The sequence below is a fragment of the Chiloscyllium plagiosum genome, chromosome 13 (genome assembly GCF_004010195.1).
Source record: "Chiloscyllium plagiosum isolate BGI_BamShark_2017 chromosome 13, ASM401019v2, whole genome shotgun sequence".
NCBI classification, from domain to species: domain Eukaryota; kingdom Metazoa; phylum Chordata; class Chondrichthyes; order Orectolobiformes; family Hemiscylliidae; genus Chiloscyllium; species Chiloscyllium plagiosum.
In genome coordinates this window covers 60,794,829-60,803,850 of record NC_057722.1, presented here as the reverse complement: position 1 = coordinate 60,803,850, position 9,022 = coordinate 60,794,829, and positions in this window count along the sequence as shown.

Here is a 9,022-nt window from a genome sequence, read left to right as displayed (position 1 = left end):
CGAATGCAATCAGATCACATGGTTTGGTTGGAGTGACAGTTAAAGGCAATGAGGAACTTGCAAGAGCTAGGGATGGATGGCAGTTATAGGAAGGGAGAAAAGCCACAGATACAATCAGGTAGATGGGTTAACTCCAGGAAAGGTAGAGAGCTAGACAGATAGTGCAAGTCTTCTGGGTTATCCATATTTCAATCAAGTATGCAGTTTTGGAAAATATAGGGGGTGATGGACTCTCAGGGGAATATAGCACAAACAGCCAGGTTTCTGGTATTGAGACTGGCTCTAATATAATGAGGGGTACGTTTAGTTCCAAGTGATCAATTTTGACAGGGAACTCTCTAGTCAGAGGCACAGACAGACATTGCTGCGGCCAGCAGCAAAAAGTCAGAATGGTGTGTTGCCTCCCTGGTGCCAGGATCAAGGTTATCTCATAGAGGAGAATGTTCTCAAAGAGGAGAGGGACCAGCAAGAGGTCATTGTAACATTGGAAGTAATGACATAGGAAGGGGAAAGGATAAGATTCTGAAGGGAATATAAAGAAAGTTAGGCAGGAACTCGAAAAGGAGGTCCTCAAGGGTAGTAATATCTGGATTACTCCCGGTGCTACGAGCTAGTGAGGGTGGGAATATGAGGATAGAGCAGATGAATGTGTGGCTGAGGAGTTGGTGAAGGGGAGATGCATTCATATTTTTGGATCATTGGGATCTCTTCTTGGGCAGAAGTGACCTGTACAAGAAGGACAGATTCACCTGAATTGGAAAGGGACTAATACACTGGCAGGGAGATTTGCTAGAGCTGCTCAGGTGGATTCGAACTAGTAGAGCAGGCAGGTGGGAACCAGGGAAATAGTGTGGAAAGAGATCAATCTGAGTCTGATACAGTTGGGAAAGGGAGTGAGTCAAACAGGGCAAGCAGGAACAAAGCAGAGAACAAGGTAGGACTGGTCAATTAAACTGCATTTACTTCAATGCAAGAGACCTACCAGGGAAAGCAAATGAATCCAGGGCATGATCAGGAACATGGGACAGTGATATCATAGGAATTACAGACATGTGGCTCAGGAATGGACAGGACTGGCAGCTTAATGTTGCAGGATACAAATGCTACGGGAAGGATAGAAAAGTTGGCAAGAGAGGAAGGGGAGTGATGTTTTTGATAAGGGACAGCATTACTGCTGTACTGAGGGAGGATATTCCTGGGAATACATCCAGAAGTTATGTGGGTGGAACTGAGAAATAAGAAAGAAATTATCAGCTTATTGGGATTTTATTATAACCCTTTTAATATTGAGAGTAACAAATTTGTCAGGAGATTTCAGTTATCTGTAAGAATAGTAGGTTGGTTATGGTGGGGGGTTTTAATTTTCCAAACATAGACTGGGACTGCCATAGTGTTAAGGGTTTAAATGAAGAGGAATTTGTTAAATGTGTACAAGAAAACTTTCTGATTCAGTATGTGGATGTACCTATTAGAGAAGGTGTAAAACTTGACCTAGGTCTTGGAAAATAACACAGAGCAGGTAACAGAGGTGTCAGTCGGGGAACGCTTTGGAGCTAGTGATCACAATTCTATTCGTTTAAAATAGTGATGGAAAAGAATAGACCAGATCTAGAAGTTGAAGTTCTAAATTGGAGGAAGGCATTGGGCAAAACTGATTAGGTCCAGATGTTCACAGGTAAAGGGATGGCTGGAAAAGAGAAGCCTTTAAAAATGAGATAACGGGAGTCCAGAGATAGTATATCCTGTTAGGGTGAAAGGAAAGGTTGGTAGATATAGGGAATGCGGGATGACGAGAAAAATTGAGGTTTGGTCAAGATTCTGGCTATTGAGGGAGTGCAGCGTAGGTTCACGAGGTCAATCCCTGGAATGGTGGGACTATCTTATGTTGAAAGATTGGAGCGACTGGGCTTGTATACCCTTGAGTTTAGAAGACTGAGAGGGGATCTGATTGAGGCGTATAAGATTACTAAAGGATTGGACACTCTGGAGGCAGGAAACATGTTTCCACTGATGGGTGAGTCCCGAACCAGAGGACACAGCTTAAAAATAAGGGGTAGGCCATTTAGGACAGAGATGAGGAGAAACTTCTTCACCCAGAGAGTGGTGGGTGTGTGGAATGCTCTGCCCCAGAAGGCAGTGGAGGCCCAGTCTCTGGATTCATTTAAGAAAGAGTTGGATGGAGCTCTCAAGGATAGTGGAATCAAGGGTTATGGAGATAAGGCAGGAACAGGATACTGATTGAGGATGATCAGCCATGATCATAATGAATGGTGGTGCAGGTTCGAAGGGCAGAATGGCCTACTCCTGCACCTATTGTCTATAAAAAGAAGAAAGCATACATCAGTTATAGACAGGAGAGGTCGAGTGAATCCTTAGAAATGTATAAAGGCAGTAGGAGTATACGTAAGAGGGAAATCAGGAGGGCAAAAGGGGAAATAAGATAGCTTTGGCGCATAGGAGAATCCAAAAGGTTTTTATAAATACATGAAGTATAAAAGGCCAACTAAGGAGAGACCAGGGCCCCTCAAAGATCAGCAAGACAGCCTTTGTGTGGAGCCGCAGGAGATACTAAATGAGTAATTTGAATCAGTGTTTAATGTGGAGAAGGACATGGAAGATATAGAATGTGGGAAAATAGATGGTGACATCTTCAAAAAGTCCATATTACAGAGGAAGAGGTGCTGGATGTCTTGAAATACACAAAAGTGGATAAATCCCCATGATTTGATCGGGTGTACCCTAGAACTCTGTGGGAAGCTAGGGAAATGATTGCTGGACCCCTTGCTGAGATATTTGTATCATCGATAGTCACAGTTGAGCTGCTGGAAGACTGGAGGTTGGCTAACTTGGTGCCACTATTTAAGAAATGTGATAAGGAAAAGCCAGGGAACTATAGACTGGTGAGCCTGACATTGGTGGTGGGCAAGTTGTTGGAGGGAATCCTGAGGGATAGCATTTACATGTATTTGGAAAGGCAAGGACTGATTAGGGATAGTCAGCATGACTTTGTGCATAGGAAATCATTTCTCATGAACGTGCTTGAATTTTTTTTAAGAAGTAACAAAGAGGATTGATGAGACTAGAGCGGTAGACGTGATCTGTATGGACTTCAGTAAGGTGTTCAACAAGGTTCCTCATGGCAGACTGGTTATCAAGGTTAGATCTCATGGAATATGGGGAGAACTAGCCATTTAGATACAGAACTGGCTTGAAGGTAGAAGACAGAGGGTGGCGGTGGAGGGTTGCTTTATAAACTGGAGGCCCATGACAAATGGTGTGCCACAAGAATCGATGCTGGGTCCACTACTTATCGTCATTTATATAAATGATTTGGATGTGAACATAGCCGGTATAGTTAGTAAGTTTGTAGATGACACCAAAATCGGAGGTGTAGTGGACAGCAAAGAAGGTTGCTTCAAGTACTTCATCAGAATCGCCAGTTGGCTGAGGAGTAGCAGATGGAGTTTTATTTAGTTAAATGTGAGGTGCTGCATTTTGGAAAAGCAAATCAGATCAGGACTTATACACTTAATGGTAAGGTCCTGGGGAATGTTGCTGAACAAAGAGACCCTTGAAGTGCAGGTTCATAGTTCCTTGAAAGTGGAGTCGCAGGTAGATACAATAATGAAGAAGGCATTAGGCATGCTTTCACATCACAGAGTATCAGAGTTGGGAGGTCATGTTACAGCTGCACAGAACATTGGTTCGGTCACTATTGGAATATTGTGTGCAATTTTGGTCTCCTTCCTATTGGAAGGATGTTGTGAAACTTGAAAGAGTAAGAAAAGATTTACAAGGATGTTGCCAGAGTTGGAGGATTTGAACCAAAGGGAGAAGCTGAATAGGCAGGAACTGTTTTCCCTGGAGCATCAGACTCTGAGGGGTGACCTTGTAGAGGTCTATAAAATCATGTGGGGCATAGATACGATAAATAGACAAAGTTTTTTTCACTCACAAAGTGTGAGTCCAGAACTAGAGGGCATAGGTTAAGGATGAGAGGGGAAAGATATAAAAGGGACCTAAGGGGAAACTTGTCACACAGAGGGCGGTGCATTTATGGAATGAGCTGCCAGAGGTAGCTCATTGTACAAATGCAGCATTTAAAAGGCATCTGGATGGGTATATGAAAAGGAAAGGTTTAGGATATGGGTCAAGTGCTGGCAAATAGGTCTAGATTAGGTTAGGACATCTGGTCGGCATGATGAGTTGGACCAAAGTGTCTGTTTCCGTGCTATAGATCTCTATGACTCTATCTAAGTAGTCATGATTTGGTGGTGCCGGTGTTGGACTGGGGTGCACAACATTAGATTATAGTCTGACACAGGGTAAATCCTCCTGCTTAATTTAAAGCAGCAACACAGAAAAGATTTGTCCTGTGCAGTAACCAGTGAAACTTTGAGTGGCCAAGAACTATTTAAAGTAAAAATTAACAACTTTATTTCTTAAGGCATAACAGAGAATAATTAACTAACAACTATTCATAACTCCTTCCTCTAACCTATCTTATGCTTTCCCCTTCTACAATACCAGTCCGATAAATCTCCCCGATTAAGATTTACCAAAAGTTCAAGTTTTCAAAATCAGCTAGATGTCAAATCTTGTCTTCCACTGTCTTCTTTTCTTCTTAGGGATTTCTGTTTCACAGGTCACTGATTGATAAAGGTACCTTTAAGAGAGCTATTCTCTGGGCTGTCTGCAGATGTTGGTGGCTTGGCAGTTCTCCTCTCGACTGTTCAATTTTCCCTGGTGTTATTCTCCCAAAGCATCGGATTGTGTCATTGGCTTTTAAGATAATCAATATACTAAATCCAAACTTGATTGGAGTTTAGTATTTCTTGGGGTATAATTTAAACTCATTGGCCTAATTTGAATCTGTTTTGTCATTTCCAGGCAACCAGCTACCCTAGCTACTGAACCACGTTACATTATATCTTGTTCAGAGCACTTGGTGCAGTCACGTAGTTCTGCTAGCTTTTAACTCTCTGAAAGTTACTGTATACCCATGTCTTCATAACACCTCCCCCTTAAGAAAAACGAACCACTATAACATAAAGGTGGCTTTTTTTTCTATTTTTTAAACACATTACCCTAACATACAGATAACTTGAATATAAGTTCACCTTAACTTCTTCCCATATAGCTATATAAAACATTAAATAAAAATCTCATCTACTTTATCAGATAAGTCCATGATAATGTACCTATGAAAACATTCTTACGACCCACATGTATGATTTTTAATTTAAATTCTGTAACATAAGACTCCAATGAAATAGTCTCATATTCTTGTCTTTAAAGTGTTCTAAGAATGCCGTGTACATGTTGGGCGGTATTCCCACATGTAATGGTGGTATCTGTGTTGAAGAATCTGACACGTTTTGCAGCGTCTACTGTGACAAGGTTGTATGTCAAGTATGCGGCAGGTATTCATGTCACTCGGCCCACATTATCTATCTCCTATGCTGCAGGCAAGGATGCCCTGAGACATGCTACGTTGGCGAGACCGAGCAGAGGCTATGGCAATAGATGAATGGACACCGCACAACAATCAACTGACAGGAGTACTCCCTCCCAGTCAGAGAACACTTCAGCAGTCCGGGATATTTGACCTCGGACTTTTGGGTGACCATCCTCCAAGGCGGACTTTGAGACAGGCAACAATGCAAAGTGGCCGAGCAGACGCTGATAGCCAAGTTCAGTATCCATGGGTATGGGCTCAACCGGGACCTTGGGTTCATGTCACACTACAGGTGACCCCACTACACTACAGACACAGAAAGACACATGCACAGAAAGACAGACACAGTCACACAAAGACACTCCTACAGATCCATACACTCATGCAGACCCTCTCTTATAACAAGCTCTCTCTCATAAGGTCGCACATACTCTCTCACAGACTTATACCCCTTTACACTCACACTCCCACATAAACATGTACACACACTCTCTCACACTCAGTCCCCTCCACACACACATACATGCATACACACATACAAGTGTGTGGTGTGAATTTGTACTTGCAGAATTACATGTTATTTTGCTCAAAAACTGCATGAATCCATGTAAGATTCTGTAAATCTTTTTTTAGAAATAGAATCAGTCTGAACATTGGGGCACAAACAGGGAACCTCACACCTTCAAAACATTATTGGGGCTGACATGGCACCTATTGTTAAGATTAGATTCTCTACAGTGTGGAAACAGAGGTAAAAACAATGACTGCAGATGCTGGAAACCAGATTCTGGATTAATGGTGCTGGAAGAGCACTGCAGTTCAGGCAGCATCCAAGGAGCTTCGAAATCGACGTTTCAGGCAAACGCCCTGGCACTTTGGCACAACAAGTCCACACCGCCCCTCTGAAGAGAAACCCACTACCCTACCCTATATTTATCCCTGACTAACACGCCTAACATTGTGGGCAATTTAGCATGGCCAATTCACCTGACCTGCACATCTTTGGATTGTGGGAGGAAACCCACACAGACACAGGGAGAATGTGCAAACTCTACACAGACAGGCAGGAATCAAACCCAGGACCCTGGTGCTGTGAGGCAGCAGTGCTAACCACTGAGCCACCGTGCCGCCCACTCTTAAGAATGCAACTTTTAAAAAGTTCTGTGATTTACATATGAAAGAACTGAAACCAACATGGTCATTCAATACTTAAAAAATCTAGGTCTTTTTCAATATATTATCTCAGTTGCATCACACTGTCAACTTTTGCTGTAAATTCTGTGACTTTCGATCTTATACTCCACAACCACCTGACGAAGGAACAGTGCTCCTAAAGCTAGTGCTTCCAAATAAACCTGTTGGGACTATAACCTGGTGTCAACCCTATCTAAGCAGCTGTCATTGCTGTGGGCTCACTGCTGAACGTCAGGGGGCCCGAACACTCTTGGTCAGATCCACCGAGATCTTATACCCACAACCACCTGACGAAGGAACAGTGCTCCTAAAGCTAGTGCTTCCAAATAAACCTGTTGGGACTATAACCTGGTGTCAACCCTATCTAAGCAGCTGTCATTGCTGTGGGCTCACTGCTGAACGTCAGGGGGCCCGAACACTCTTGGTCAGATCCACCGATGTCAAGCCGGTGTTCTTCTCTGACCACTGCCTCCTGCTGGCCGACTGTCACCTACAGGACGAGCAGCGGGCTGGTAAGGGAACGTGGAAGCTGAACACAAAGCTGTTGAGCGGTGGCAATATCCTGCCCGTTGTGGGTGTGCGGTGGCAATATCCTGCCCGTTGTGGGTGTGCGGTGGCAATATCCTGCCCGTTGTGGGTGTGCGGTGGCAATATCCTGCCCGTTGTGGGTGTGCGGTGGCAATATCCTGCCCGTTGTGGGTGTGCGGTGGCAATATCCTGCCCGTTGTGGGTGTGCGGTGGCAATATCCTGCCCGTTGTGGGTGTGCGGTGGCAATATCCTGCCCGTTGTGGGTGTGCGGTGGCAATATCCTGCCCGTTGTGGGTGTGCGGTGGCAATATCCTGCCCGTTGTGGGTGTGCGGTGGCAATATCCTGCCCGTTGTGGGTGTGCGGTGGCAATATCCTGCCCGTTGTGGGTGTGCGGTGGCAATATCCTGCCCGTTGTGGGTGTGCGGTGGCAATATCCTGCCCGTTGTGGGTGTGCGGTGGCAATATCCTGCCCGTTGTGGGTGTGCGGTGGCAATATCCTGCCCGTTGTGGGTGTGCGGTGGCAATATCCTGCCCGTTGTGGGTGTGCGGTGGCAATATCCTGCCCGTTGTGGGTGTGCGGTGGCAATATCCTGCCCGTTGTGGGTGTGCGGTGGCAATATCCTGCCCGTTGTGGGTGTGCGGTGGCAATATCCTGCCCGTTGTGGGTGTGCGGTGGCAATATCCTGCCCGTTGTGGGTGTGCGGTGGCAATATCCTGCCCGTTGTGGGTGTGCGGTGGCAATATCCTGCCCGTTGTGGGTGTGCGGTGGCAATATCCTGCCCGTTGTGGGTGTGCGGTGGCAATATCCTGCCCGTTGTGGGTGTGCGGTGGCAATATCCTGCCCGTTGTGGGTGTGCGGTGGCAATATCCTGCCCGTTGTGGGTGTGCGGTGGCAATATCCTGCCCGTTGTGGGTGTGCGGTGGCAATATCCTGCCCGTTGTGGGTGTGCGGTGGCAATATCCTGCCCGTTGTGGGTGTGCGGTGGCAATATCCTGCCCGTTGTGGGTGTGCGGTGGCAATATCCTGCCCGTTGTGGGTGTGCGGTGGCAATATCCTGCCCGTTGTGGGTGTGCGGTGGCAATATCCTGCCCGTTGTGGGTGTGCGGTGGCAATATCCTGCCCGTTGTGGGTGTGCGGTGGCAATATCCTGCCCGTTGTGGGTGTGCGGTGGCAATATCCTGCCCGTTGTGGGTGTGCGGTGGCAATATCCTGCCCGTTGTGGGTGTGCGGTGGCAATATCCTGCCCGTTGTGGGTGTGCGGTGGCAATATCCTGCCCGTTGTGGGTGTGCGGTGGCAATATCCTGCCCGTTGTGGGTGTGCGGTGGCAATATCCTGCCCGTTGTGGGTGTGCGGTGGCAATATCCTGCCCGTTGTGGGTGTGCGGTGGCAATATCCTGCCCGTTGTGGGTGTGCGGTGGCAATATCCTGCCCGTTGTGGGTGTGCGGTGGCAATATCCTGCCCGTTGTGGGTGTGCGGTGGCAATATCCTGCCCGTTGTGGGTGTGCGGTGGCAATATCCTGCCCGTTGTGGGTGTGCGGTGGCAATATCCTGCCCGTTGTGGGTGTGCGGTGGCAATATCCTGCCCGTTGTGGGTGTGCGGTGGCAATATCCTGCCCGTTGTGGGTGTGCGGTGGCAATATCCTGCCCGTTGTGGGTGTGCGGTGGCAATATCCTGCCCGTTGTGGGTGTGCGGTGGCAATATCCTGCCCGTTGTGGGTGTGCGGTGGCAATATCCTGCCCGTTGTGGGTGTGCGGTGGCAATATCCTGCCCGTTGTGGGTGTGCGGTGGCAATATCCTGCCCGTTGTGGGTGTGCGGTGGCAATATCCTGCCCGTTG